Consider the following 15,573-nt stretch of genomic DNA (forward strand, 5'->3'; position numbering starts at 1 on the left):
TGCTACCAGCACCGTTGTTGTCATGCCACCACATTACGAGTTCTGCTCATGCGTGCAGAGCGGCACCCGTGAGCAGAACAGGATGGTAGCAACAGTACCATCCTCCCCATTCCCATTGAGCCCCATAGGGGCTCAAATGGGAATGGGGACGTACGGGCTCCGGATCCCGAGCAAGGGGAATTACCCGGCCCGTCGAGGTTGGAATGGCCCGGTAATTCCCCTTTCGCAGGACCCGGAGCCGGACCGATTTTGGGGGTAACCATGCTGGTATAAATGGTATGGCTACCTCCAACCTCATAATGAGGCCCAAAATGTCCTCTTATGTTTTTGTAGGCTCTCATAGTGGTTCTGTTAGGCTGTACAACCATTTCCTGCATAGTTGCTTTTAGCTGGTCTTTCAGATTGAGTTCTAATTGTTTCACCTGTCTGTACGTGCTTTAGCCACAATTAGCTATCCTCTAATGACTGCCTTAAAGGCAAGTTGGTAATATATGGGTGCTTCCCTATTTTTTGTTTACGGGGCATTGGTCTCACACTCGGAAGAGCATATGTGAAATATAGCAGAGCATGGAGCCAATTACCCCTTTCTAGATCCAATTTATTTTGGTTAGTGCACCACCTTTTCGCCTTACTACTAAAATAATTTGTAATAAGGTCCTACACACTATCTCCACACCTACCCCATGATCAGACCACTCCCTCATTCACTTCCTCATCCCCACTAACTCAGCGTAAAAACTCAGTCCAAGCACCAAGAATCTTACTAAAGAAAGGATTGCTCCCTATCTAGATACCCACCCTGACTACCAACCCCTCAGCCATCTTAGAGCCAGCCGAACTGGCGGACATCTATGAATCCACCATTAGCTACCACATAGACATCATCGCCCCTCTCCAAAAGAAGAAATACAAAAATACCAAACACTCCAACACCTCGTTCTCAGCTGAACTCAAAGAACTACGAACCAAAAAATGCAAAGCTTTGAATATATGGCAAAACTCTGCCAGGGCGTCCTCCTTTTCCTCATATAAATCATTGACTACCCAATACAAAAAAACCATCATCTCAGCTAAATCTGCATCCTATAATGACAGAATTTCCAATGCCAGCTCAGAATCCAAAGAGCTCTTCGCCTTCTTCAAGGAACTATCCACTCCAGCCACAAAGTCTCAAGAGATTGTTAAGGATCAAGCATGGTGCCACACCATTCAGCCCGCTCTCCTAAACAAAATTGAGCTCCTTCAAAAAAAAATCATAGCCCACTACACAAATCTCACCCAGCACATCCTATCAGCCTCGCACACTGAAACAGTGACTGAAAACAAAAAGAAAAATCCCATCACACTTTTCAAATTCAGAGAAGTCTCTGAAACAGAGGGAATTGATATTAATTTTGTTAACAAAATCAAACCCTCCAACTATAAAGGAGACGCCTGCCACGCTAAATTAGTTAAAGACTGCGTAGAAACACTTGCACCATTTCTCAAAACCTTCATTAATGCATCTTTGAACTCTAACTCAGTCCCAGGCAGTTTAAAAGAAGCTTGTGTGCGCCCTCTTCTCAAAAAACCTACCTTAGACCCTGAAAACACCAACAACTAAAGACCTATCATGACCGTTCCCTTCATGCTCAAGATTCTGGACAAGGTGGCCTACACCCAAATCCAGCAATACTTGGAAGAGAACCGGATTTTAGGGAAAGACAATCGGGCTTTCGCCCTGGACACGAGACCGAATCGGCCTTACTAGATCTTAAAATTACACTCAATGACATTATGGACAAAGGCAAACTAGCACACCTGCTCTTGCTAAACTTACCGCGGCCTTCGATCTGGTAAATCATGACATTCTAAGCAAGCAACTCAAAAACGAAACTCACTTCTCCCCAGAAGCCATCTTCTGGGTCACATTCTTCCTTGAGGGTCGACTCATGAAAGTTTTCTCTGACTCAGCAAGCGCCACCCCCACCACAATCCACTGTGGAGTCCCACAAGGCTCCTGCACTGCCCTACCCTATACAACATCTTCACTCTTCCACTATTCAATGATCTGGATCGTCACACAGCCTACACCAACTATGCTGATGATATACAAGTCCCTTACTGGTATCTATGAACAAGATGCTGTGGCACTAACTAAGATCTACACAGCCATCCAAACCTGGATGGCAGCCAACGGCCTCTGCCTAAAGGGGGACAAAACAGAGATCCTCCTAGTTGGCACCAAAGAAACATTAAACAAACTCCTGCCACAATACAAATCCTTCAATATTGATAACTCCTCCATCACAGTCTCCTCTGCAGTAAAAACTCTAGGAGTATACCTTGACTCGGCAGGTCAATGCCATAGCCTCCTCCGCTGCGCTTACCACTAAGGTAATTAATGCCGTGAAACCCTTCCTCTCCACAAAAAACTGCTTGTCAATAGCCAGAGTCACAGTAGGTACCAAATTGGACTACTGTAATGCACTCTTCCTGGGCACATATACAAAAAAACCTAAAAAATGTCACACAGAACAATGCCCTGAGAGCAGCTCTGAGCATCCCAAAAAGGGAACACATGTCTCAAGCCATAAAAGAGGCAAATTGGCTACCAATAAAAGAACACAAGTCCATGGCAATCACCCACAGGTGCCTCTCCTCTGATGCTCCGCCCTATCTCTCTGAAAGGATCACCGGCAACACATCCACCAGACCCACCAGTTCACACCTGACTAATCAGACCTATGTACCGACATTCAAAAGAACCAAAGCCGGAGGATCCAGATTCCAACACCTAGCACCCAAAAACTGGAACGCACTTGCCACTGCACTAAGGAACGAAAAATACTACCATGAATTCCGCAGACTACTCAAAACCACTCTCTTCTACTAACCCTCTCCACCCTCCTCCATTACTACTGTATGCTATAACTGTATGTATCTATGAGATGACCTCACAAAAGTATTATACCTAATGTTTTGTAAGTAACACCCTCTACCATGTACCTGCTGTAACCTGTGCAACATGTATGCTATGTACCAAGTAAGCCTACTTTCAGTGCCACGATGCCCCCGGGCAGATGTGCGCTATACAAATCCAAATAAATAAATAAATAAAATTTATAGATTTCAAGGGTCCTTGGCATAGTTCTGTTTGCTGCAGCATACATCTCAATGTATACCCTGCTTCTGCACAACTATATCCTATGAAGTTACCCTCCTACCCACAAGGTGCTTAATTTGTTCCATAATGTGCTGGCTAAATATGTCTTAATGATCAAAACCTAGATTTCTCTAACCAGTGCAGCTTGAAGATATTGGGCCTCATTACGGCCATGGCGCTCCCATAATGAAAGGTGCCGGTACGGGACCTGCACCGTTCATTACGGGATGCCTTATTACGAGGTCCGCTAGCGGGACCTGCACAGAACGTCTGGTCAGACTAGATGTTCTTTGCGGGTCCCGCAAGGGGACCAAGGAGCTAATAACGGGCCCGTTATAAACGGGTCCGTTATTAGCTCCATCCCCATTCCCATTGAGCCCTATCGGGGCTCAAATGGGAATGGGGATTGGTTTTGTGAATGAGGAGTTACCGGGTCCTCCAAGGTTGGAATGACCCGGTAATTCCTCATTCACAGAACCCGGTACTGAAACCCGGTATGGAGGCAGCCATGCCCTTATTAAGGGCACGGCTACCTTATTAAGGGCATGGCTACCTCCATACTCGTAATGAGGCCCATAGTCATGGTTCCCACCTAGAATCATTAACATTTGTATATGCCCAAACAGCACTGTACATTAACACATTTCGGGTGAGTGTTGCCCAGTAAAGCATTTCCTTCCTTATATTTAGCAAATCTTGCGCTTCTGCAAGAGTGCTTTGCCGAGTGCTGTTCGGCTGTGGAAGGCTGCCTAACGAACTCTGTACGTTTGTTTTCATAGCATCAAAGAAACACCATCATAGATTTGACTTCAATCCAAAGCGATTGAGGCCCCTCCCACTTGATCTGCCCACCTACGAAACACAGGCACGTGTGCTTCTGCACCTAAGTTCATTTTCATATCATCAAAGAAACACCATCAAATATTTGACTTCAATCCAAAGCGGTATGTTTTCCTTTAGCTTGCTCTGATATACATTGGATTGACCTGTAAGCTGAATAAGTGTCTTAAAACATGACACTTCTAATTTCAGAGTGAGACCTCTCCCACTTGATCTGCCCAACTACAAAAACACGCTTTGCTGAGTGCTGTTTGGCTGTTCAGCTGGCCAGCTGACAGCCCTCCTCAGATTCTCTGCTGACAAGCTTCTGTTACGCGCAAGCTTTGCGATCATTTCATGAATATATATACACAAAAATCCAATATGCCTATGAATAGCAGGAAATTGGGCAAAGAAAGATAACTGACACACCCATATAACTGAATCCTCCGTTAATGGGTAAGAAAATGGCAAAATCCAGTCAAAAAACGGCACGTTCAACATCACTCACGTCGGACGGAAGACAACTATGGTTCCCAATATACCTGATGGAAAATAAGAAAATAACCTTGCCTGAAAATGCCTCGCGTAAATCCCTGCTGTGTTCTGAAACTACAGCTGCCGTAGGAAGGAAACCATCAATACCATGCAACTATGAAGGAATCGATAATGAAGAAACTTCTTTATATCGAGACGCATCACCTGCAAAGCATTGGAAAACGACAGTGACTAGTAACCCAGAACGTACGGTGACGGGGGAGGAAATACTAAGTTGCAACATGCAACTTGTTATTGTTCTGTCGACGGTATATGCAGAAAACAACTGCACAACGGAATGAACAACTAATATACCCGATAAACAAGGTTCATACACTAGAAAACTATTTCAAAATATACCCTTGTACTCCGAAATAATTAAAAATAATACCTCAAACCTAAAAAGAGATGAGCCTACATCTAATGTTGCCCCAAAAGTAACAACACTACCTTCAAAATCTTATAACAACTCTGATTTAATCAATCTAGATGCAGAAGTAATCCAGCGAACTACAGACCTCTGCCGCTACTCGATACTGCTGGAAATATTTTCGCCAGATTTCTATTACGAGACATGAAAAAATGGCTCAAGTCAGCAGAACTAACTGATCCCTATCAATCAAGATTTATAACAGGCATTAGAACCAGTGTTAACTAAATGATCATCTCAGCTATAAAAGAACAAGCAAAGAAATCTGCGGACTCTGCTATATATCGCTTTTGTTGACATCTGTCAGGCTTTCGACTCAATATGTAAAATAAAATTATGGGACAAACTGGAAAAGACAGCATGGCCGAATTACATAATAAATGCAATAAGACAATTTTACACAGACACCATCATTAGAATTAAACTGGATGAAAAAGGCCTATTGTCTCATCTTATAATTACATCAAAAGGATTAAAACAAGGATGCATACTCACTGCCACTCTTTTTAACTTTTACATCCACGTTATAAACTCTCATTTAAAGGAATCTAAATCTTATCCTCCAAAAATCATCAAACAAATAATATCCTATTTACTATATGCAGACGATTTAATACTAATCGACCAAACACCTATTGGATTACAGCGCCAACAATTGTCACTACAAAATAATGTGGAGACAAACAAGCTTGAAATAAACACATATAAAACTAAAATCATGCGATTAGAAACCAAAAAAGGAACATAAAAAAACACTGCATATATGGTTCGATCTAACAAATTGGAAGAACCACTGCAAAATACTGATGGAAAAAGCAGATATATCAAAAGAAACATTGATCATCAACCCTGAAAACGCAAAAAGGAAATTATGGGATTATGATTGGTTGCAAACTTTAACTGCATCTAGGGCCTATAAATTCTGCACAATTCCTAACCTTCCACAGAAGAAAAGAGGTCTATCACCAAAATACCCACAAAAATGTCCGATCCTCAATAATGTGCGCAAATAATGCACCTAAGATTTAACTTATGGCTGACTGAACAAGTTCTAGCCCGACATCAGAGAAAATTGAATTTGAGTACAAGATGTAAGTTCTGCAATGACACTGAGAACATTCACACGTTTGAACATCTACTAACAAAATGCGAAACCTTGACTGAATCACGCAAAGCACACTTTTTAAATTATTTTAACGAATACAGAAATGTCAAGTAGAAATGTGGAGCAAGATAATTAATGCAGAATGAAACTCTTTAAACATCATTGCAATAACAATAAGATTGAGGATTTTAAATTATAATTACAAAAGTCATCATATGAATGAACCTACGTTATAAGAAATTTTAACGAGAAATATATTAGTATTCATAGTTTGGAATAATGCAAATGAACATGATAAATGTAAATCTAGAGAGACGAATGAAAAGATGAAAAATTTGTGAAAGACTTTATTTAAGCCAGACCACTGGAACCAATAAAAAGACAAATGTAGTTTTGCACCACCATCAAAGTCTAACTTTTTGGTGCAGGTCTTTGTTTTCCAAAGTATATACTAGGCCACATTTGCAACCTAAATTATCTAAAAGCTATGGTATCAAGAAAATGTAATTTTAACACCAAAATTAAATAATGCATAAACTTCTCCCTGTGCATTTATGCATTTTGAGTGGCCTTGGCTTTTATTGTATTTTTCATTTTTGGAGCTCAAGTAGTGAAATGTATGTAATAATTTTGTTTACTTTGCTTCAGCATTGGCAAAGAATGCCTTTGAAGATTCAGACTCAACATGGCAAGAGGAAGGATCGCTTAGAGGGAAGTAAAACATTTACATTTATAAATATTGATACTGTTCTCTAATGCCATTGTTACAAATGAAGTATTTGAAAAAGTCCACATTTAGACAGGAGTAATGAAGTGAATGGAACCAAGCACATTTAACATCAAACTGATAATGGGAAAACTGTACCAATACTGTTACTGCACATTAAAACATTTTTTAAGAAACTAAAAACAGGTACTTCTTTAGTTGATAGAAAGAGGAAGAAGAATATTTATGAAAAAAATGTCCACTTTCCAGTCTCGACAGACCTTTTGAGAAGTGTGAAATTAAACTCCAGGCATGTGGTGAGGATAGGAGGAATCATTATAAACACTTTCCATTTCAAAAGAGAATTGTTCATCTTAGTTCTGACAGAACTAATCAAATTAATTAAGGTCCCAATGTCATTCTACCAAAAAGTGCAAACAGTCTGTATACTTACATGAGAGAACTTTTGTGATGTATTTGGCAGAGAGTGGGAAAACAGTTGTCATACAGAAAGATTTTCTAATGAAGAGAGTTTCATTCAACAAACAAATGTGAATCTTGCCATTGATGAGAGTGGCTATGGCTATGAATTAAAAAAAATATGTGATTTCTGGAAATAAAGAAATTTGAAAGACAATAAATAGTGAAGTAGAATCATTAGGATTGTGTGCAATAAAAGTAAGAAAAAAAAGTTCAAGTAAATCTTTGTGTAATATTGACAAGTTTTCTAGTAAAGTCTTAAAGTGATTCATGCAAATGCTTCACAAAAATGATAATGCACAGAGACATATCAAAATGTTGCAGAGAATAGATGAGTAGGTCACTCTCTAGCTTGTCTTGACGAACATAGATTTAAGAGTTAGTTTCATTATGTATAGATGCTGGATGCACATCATAGCAAAATGTGATATCTTCTTGTTAAACTGTATCAGTGCAAAACACAATGAATGTCACTTGCACTGTTAAATAAAACACTGACTACTGGAGCTGTAGAAAGTTTACTTTCTATGCTCCCGATGGTGAAAATAATCAATTTAAAAGATTACATATATGTAGATCTAATACTTGTAGGAAGTGGAAATGATGATTCTATGCTTTTAAAGGATCTCATTTTTCAACAGTACAAAAAAGGTATTGCAATGTTTGAGTTGTCTTCAAGTGAAAGACCTGACATTGTTTGTGTGTCCTGTTGACACACTTTCTATAAACCACAAGTACAACTAGTGTACATTGAGGAGAAAGTGCAAGACTCTATAGAAGATTTTTGGAAGGACCTTTTGAGGAAAACTCAGACATTACTATGATTAATGCTACGAGTGAAGTTGAAGTCGAAGGTAATGTTGAAAGCAGTGAAAATGAACAATTGATTAGTTCTGCTTGTTTACCGGAAAAGAAAGACGCTATTCCTGAAGAGCGTGATGCTAACTCTTTAAGTGAAGGTGTATAGGCGGCCAAATGCTTGAGTGGAAAGGACGCAGTATATATAAGAAATGCGACAGACAATGACATTTGAGAGAAGCAGAAGGATATTGAGCTGCAGCAAAAAGCACTTGGACCAAAATCTAATGTGCTTGAGTGTAATATGGGTGACCAGATTATATCAAATCTGTTTGGCGCACAACAACTCCTGCCGATCGCCGACCCTAATAAAGCAGAGAATGAGATGAGATAATTGCAAATTCCTTTTGCTGATGTTGCGGCCCGTGAATCAAGGCTTGCTGAACATTTAAGACCCGACTTTTTGAATTTAAAAAAGTCGCTGGTGGGTCCTGGTGTGTCTGCCTCTAGAATTGAAGATGACGATATTGGAAACGCTGGACATGGTTCCCTTTTGACAATTCCTCCAAGTTTACAAACAGAAAAAAGAAATTTACAAATTGTAAATTCTATTTGAGTGTCAGCAGAGTTCATTAGTATGCCGAAAGTTGTGAAAATGTCACTGTCCTCAAATATGAATAAAAAAATTATGACACACCTTATAAGAGATGAAATTGTGAAGAATATTGATGGACCACCCAGTGAAAAGTCTTTGGAAAATTCCAATCAGCTCTCCAAAAAAGCTGCTTCAACCTGATGTTGAAAAAGAGCTAGCCAATAAACATAATTTGTCAGTGGCTGCAGGCCTGCAAATTCATAACAACGTGATGACTGCTACCTCGAGTGCGTTGATACCGTTTGTGAAGCTATATGAAGCTCTACTTGACTCAATGAAAGATAGGAACTCTTTGTTGGCATTGGTAAACACTAAAGTTAATGTATTAGAAGCACTATCGGCCAATACCCATAAGAGGATTGACCACGAGGCTGAAACCTCATTGAAATGGCAACTGCAAGTAAGCGACCTAGCGAGGAATTAGTGAGTTGAAAAAACAGAGCTTATGGAACTTGTCCTGGAATGTACAAAATGGATGAGACATAACGTAGAAATTTCAGCGCTAATCGCTGGTTTCTGTAGGTGTGAATGTCAAAAGATCTCTGCGGTTGCTTTAGTTCCACTAAGTAATACTCAAGGTGGAATGTTGTCAGCAGATGTGACTGGAATCCAGGTCCATAACCATCAAGGAATGCCCAAAGAAAAAACAAGGACAGAATGTCGCAACCTTCTGAATGCAGCACCTATGAAAGCCGCCCAAATAGCTGACAACTTCAATGTCCAGAAGATCTCGACAACCAAAAATAATACTGTTGAGCAACCAAATATTGCCAACCCCTTTTCTATACCAAACGATGCTGCGGCTCCTCAAATTTCCAATAGTATAAGTCTGGCAGTAAACGGACCCCAGTCGGTACCAAATTCTGTAGCAGTCCCAACACTTGCCGACAAAACTGCTACTTTTGGGATCTTTATTGACCCCAAGAAAGTCTAGACAGGCCAAAGTAACACCAAATCAAAACCAAAGGAGGCAGCAAATATTCCAGCTGTGAATGGAGGCACCGGTTGAAAGCTCAAGTCTAATACAGCAAAGAATTTTGTAAGGAATCTAACAACTCCACCTCCAATTGCAATGTTTAAACGTATAGGCTCTAAGCTCTCGGTAGCCAAACTTAACACCCAAAGTCTAAGTGGAGGCATGCTAGACAGAGCTTCAGATGCGAATAGTCATCCTAACAAACGCCCAAGAATTGAAGTAGATGATACGGATGAAAAGGAATCCTTTACTTCAGAAGATCTTGCAAACCTTTCCACCTATTTGATTGATGATGAAGATGAAGCAAGTGTAACAGAACCACACATGATTGGATGTATTGCTAAAAGCCATAGGCAGGTGAACGTAGATGAAAGACTCCAAGGGTGTGAAATTAATTCTCCTCTTAGTAGAAGATTTGAAGTAGCCAAATGAAAAATTGATGATAGAACTCTTGAAGCGCCAGTTCCAACCACCTTCAAGCCAAAACCTCGAAACGATCAAGGTGCGAAGCGACCTTCTAATTTGGGATTACATTTAAATCTCAAATATACTGCTTCCCAGGTAGAAAAAACTGGGTTGCGCAAACGGCACGAGACTCCAGGTCAAAGCGAGGGTTTGACCTGTACAAAAAAACATCAACTGGAATACGTGTTACGGGATAAAAATGAAGTTATTCTCAATAAAAGGACTGTAATGAAACTTCTCAATTGTGTGCCAGCCCGGAGGATAATCAAGTCAGATGACATTGATATAGTATATTTCAGAACAACGTTCAGACTGGGTATTGCTACATGTTCACTCTCATTTGGTAGCAAACACACTAAGTGGAGCTAAAAATGAGTTATTAACATTTGGCTACGAGATAAGTGATCTCCCACTTTCAGATAAAACGATTCCAAGAATAATACCTGCAGACAAATCTCCAAGAGGTAGGTGGCTTTCAGCCAATGAATCTAGAAGACAGTCCTTACAAGCACACCTTGAGAGAGGAAGAGATGTCCGAGAGTCTAAGAGAAGTAATCAGGACTGAAACATTTATCAAACAGTTGAAAGCAGATTCAATCAGAATCATCATTAGCTATCCTCTTCAATTCAAGGAGTGTTCCCTAATCTCATGGAATACACAGGGCTTCATCCATTTATTCCAAGACAACAAATTAAAGAAGGGAAATCATCCTCTGATTTGTCTACAAGAAACGTGGATGAGAACTATACCAGTGTGCAAAGGTTATTCAGCATTCTTAAATCCAGCACTAAAAACATCTCTGGTCACCCCTTTTCTAGGCTACTGACATTGGTTAAAAAATATTCCAGGTTGGTCAGTTGTGAAGTCACTTTTCCAAGGAACCATTATATAAATACAGCCCAATGAGATAAGACCAACAGAGTTCTTATTGTTGGTAAATGTATACTGCAATCCTGCTAACATATCGTCAATTAATTTCATAACATCAGTACCTGGATTAATAAACAAATTTATGCTTGACTATCAGAATTGTTTTGTCATTATATGTGGTGACTTGAATTATTCATGGGTCGACGCAAGGGGAAACATTATAAAGTTAAATCAAGACCCCAAAGCCGGTCGAGGGAAAAAATTGCTCGGTGAACTGGCAATTAGAAATTGTGATATGCTCAATGGACAAACATTTGGAGACATACCAGCATGTCCCACCTGGCAAAGGCAAGATTCCTATAAGACTCTCAACCACATCTGGGCTTCACACGAGTTTTGCCTGTGGATCAAAAGACTGAACATTCAGAAGATGATTAACAGCGATCATGATGCTGTAAATATGTTTTAGTCAATGAAAGCAACGTCAATGAGTGAATGCTATACAGCACTTCTTGAGATAAATCAGGGAAAAACCTGATTAAGATTAAAGTGCAGACAGATAGTCGAGTTCACATCAAAATTGGATAATGACAACTCAGGTGATGTAAGATCTGCTGAATATACTCCATTATTGACCCAGTTTATAACAACAAGAAGTGGGTTTTCGGGCGGACTATCAAAAACACAGATACCCTTTAAGTCAGAAAAATAACGGTGGAAAAGAAAAAGCTGCAAGAAGATCTGGAGTTACTCAAGAAAGGTTGTTCATCAGGTGGGTTCCTAATTAAGAAAAAAAAGCGACAACAACAATCTAGAAATTGGTTAATTTCATTCAAGCATTTCCGCAACCAAGAACAAGCAGAACTAATGCTAAACACGATATGTACCCAGAAGAGTAGAGAGACCTGGGCTATAATAAATGCTGGATCTCTAAATCAGACTGCAAACATGACAGTCGGAGTGTCTGCTGACTCCTGGATAAAGCATTTTTCAAAGGTCATTTAAGCTCCTACTCCCCAAGATCTGGAGCAGAGTTTAGGACCATTTGTCGCTTGGAATTTCAACAATAAGGTGGACATAGAGGAGGCGATTGTCAAGTCGAATATCTCTGGAGCAGCCGGCCCAGATGGCCTGAGGAACCCAGAGTCAAAGAAGAACAAAGCCCAGTGTGACACATTAATTGAAATATTATTTAAGAAAATCTTTGCGACAACGACAATCCCATCTTCCTTGCAATTGGCGGTAGTTGTACCCATATTTAAAAAAGGTGATAGGGCTGATCCAACCAGCTACCGTCCGATTGCCTTGTAAGATGTAATCGGGAAAATCTTTGCATAATTTCTGCAGAAAAAACTAGCAAATTGGGCAACGGAGGCCAAAATAATTGATGACAGACAGACCGGCTTTACCAGAGGGGTAGGTGTGGAATTGAATCTCGCCTTACTGAATTTGCTAAAATTATAAGCCATGAAAAACAATAAAATTATTGGGGAAATTGGAAATCTATTTGCAGATCAATAGTATGGATATTAATGTTGAGAAATCCAAGATTGTCATTTTTGGTTCACAGCTAGGCAACATAGGCAGGAACCTCTGATGGTTCGCATCAGGGAAACAAGTGTAAAGAACTGAAAAAATTAGATACCTTGGAATATTATTCAATAAATCAATAAGGGAATGAACATGGATAGAAGATCTGAGATCCAAAATGACAAATCTATCATTACAAGGTGCCAAATTACACTGTGAATTTGGCAAATTCACTCTTCTGCCAGCAATTTTATTTTCCTGCCAGAAAGTGGTTGCTGCAATCACCTTTGGATCTGAAGCTGCTTTCAACATAAATAATACCTTATGGAATCTGCTTGAAGGGCGGTATTGGAGGAAAGTTTTACATCTGCCTCAAAATGTTTCAATATCTGCAATATGATATGAGCTGGGGCTCCAGTCTCTTGGGTCATCCGTTATATGGAAATCTTTTTCTTTATTCAGAAAGATTACTATGTCTTACTCTGTTCGACCATACGCGATATTGAAAGCAACAACAGTAAAACCCTATCATGGGTTGGTTAAAGATTGGTCTACAAAAATCCTAAAGCATCTTGATCATGTTGGTGCTTGTCTTGATTTATTACTCAACATTCCATGTGCAGTAAAGAGAAAGGTGAGGCTTTGTGACTGGGTTGAGACTCTGGATAATAGAATTAATTTAAAATCCAGTTTATTACAAATTAGAAAAGCCTGTGCAGTGAATCAAATTCCAAGGAACTTGCAACAATTCCTGTCAAGATACCACAGTGACCAGTTCCTGCGGTTGCGCTTAAACCAGCTATCGACCAAAGAGATGCTTGTTTTAAGAAACAAGCCGAACATTATAGACAATTGTTGCTGTTTTTGTAACCAACAAGTGGAATCGCTGATGCATTTGGTCGCAGAATGCCTGGAGTCAAAAGCTGACAGATCAGTGGCTTTAGAATAATTTGCTGTGACAAATGGCAACATAGATGACTGGTGGTCTGCGTTGTCGTCAGGGAATAACTATATGCTGACGTGTGCAGTTATAGATTACCTAGACAAAATATTGGCAACTGGGCAGCAGAGTATTGCTTTTTTGTAAAAGTTTGTAAATAAATGAAAATAAATAAATAAATAAATTAAAATGAGGCCCCTATATTTGTAGACACTGCATCGAGATTTATCAAACAAAATGCATTCCTCCTAGAAGTGTCATGAATGACATTGTAGTGCCTGAAATTCCTGTTGTGGTCAAAAATTGAACATGTTTGAAGTGATTGCATTGCAAACTGTTTATCCTTTTCAGGTTATTGTTAGATTACAAAGATGCCAAAACTGTCTTAAGAGTTATTAGTGCAATGTGTGATAGGCAACGTTGTGTACTTGCCTCTCAATTTGAAAGAAAACGTCAACATTCTAGGCGTAAAACATGAGATTGATGATTCTTTTTTGTTTTAGTGAATGGTGTTGCCCCACAGGGCAGACAAGTTTGGCAACAGCGTATAGATATTAGAATGGTGAAAGAAGCTATACAGTTTCTAATGAAGCACAATGATTTGTATAAAAAACTCTACCTGCTCCAGACTTGTCTATACTTGATGTTGATTCAACAAGCAAGAGCGGTGAAGGTAATTTCCAATGTCTAACTGTTGCAGAAGGCAATAGGTTCTATGAACATTACACTAGTCATCCACTACACTTATGTGAAGTAATGGGTGAACTCTACAATTATACCAGATGAAACAAGCAAAAGGTGCACCAATTAGTGCCTGGGAAAACAACTTAGAAGCTCATTGTTTCCATATGCTTTTTACCACTGAAAAGGAGGCCGATTAGATGAGTGGATCATTCCAATTTCTTCTTCAGAATATCATTGCAAACAAATGTATTCTGAGTCCAGATTCCGCTCCAATATTGAATACATTTTTCAATTACTCTATGAAAGTGAATTTTCAACACACGTTTCTGTTGCTTGTACACTTCGACATGAACTAGATTTCAAAATGCTTCTGCAGGTGATATGCTGAAACAGATAAATAAAAAACATGGCATTTTAGAAGGAAGAATTACCAATATCCTTGCAACCATGGATATTGCCACCATGAGAGGAACTAAGGCATATTGATATAGAAGACATTCAGAGGTTAGATGCATGATCAGAATCTTGGGCCCTCTAAATTGGTTTGTGACTCTGTGTGACGATCTTGCAGAGTCGATGTGTGAAAGCAATCCGCATAAAAAAGAGACAGTAAACATGACACCAGCAGAATTGTGTGCCATGGACCCTGTAAGTGTATTGCGATTCTTCCATCACAGATTTTTAGCCATGTTAAATTTTATTAGTAACAAAGAAAATGGTCCACTGGGTACTGCAGAACATTTCTTTTGGAGGAAAGAGTACCAATTTAGTGGGGCTCTACATATACATATGTTGTAGTGGATTAAGATGGTTCTCAGTTTGGTAAAGAAAGTGAAAACTGTGTGATGGAGTTTATACAAAAATATGTTACTTGTTCCAACCCTGCTCAGCATGTTAATGTTTTGGTCCAGTTTACTAGCCATTCTATTTGAAAAGATTTTGGAATATGGAACAATCCCCCATTCTGCAATACTCATCCCGATTTTTGAAAAGGGAAATAGATTAAATCCTAACAATTTTAGACTTCTATCTATGCTAGATGCTACAGGAAAAATCTTTGCATCTTTACTATTGAGTGAATTGCAGAAATGGGTAGACACTGCTAACATTCTGTGTAAATTTCAGAGTGGATTTAGGCGAGAATATTCCATGACCCATAATCTTGCTATAATGGAGATCTTACGTTCCAGAGCGCTTACGAAGGAGCAGCCTCCACTCTATGCGCTGTATATTGATTTTAAGGCAGCGTTCGATTTGATCCCTAGAGATAGGCTGTGGCTCAAATTATATACCGTTGGGTGCCCAAAGGGAATACTATATTATCTTAGACTCCTTCACCACAATAATACGGTCAGGCTCAAATTAGATCAGGAGGGGCATTTGACCAATATGGTGCATCAGAACAGGGGAGTCAAACAAGGGTGTGTCACTG

The sequence above is a fragment of the Ambystoma mexicanum genome, chromosome 1q (assembly GCF_040938575.1).
Source record: "Ambystoma mexicanum isolate Mex_15411 chromosome 1q, UKY_AmexF1_1, whole genome shotgun sequence".
Lineage (NCBI taxonomy): Eukaryota > Metazoa > Chordata > Amphibia > Caudata > Ambystomatidae > Ambystoma > Ambystoma mexicanum.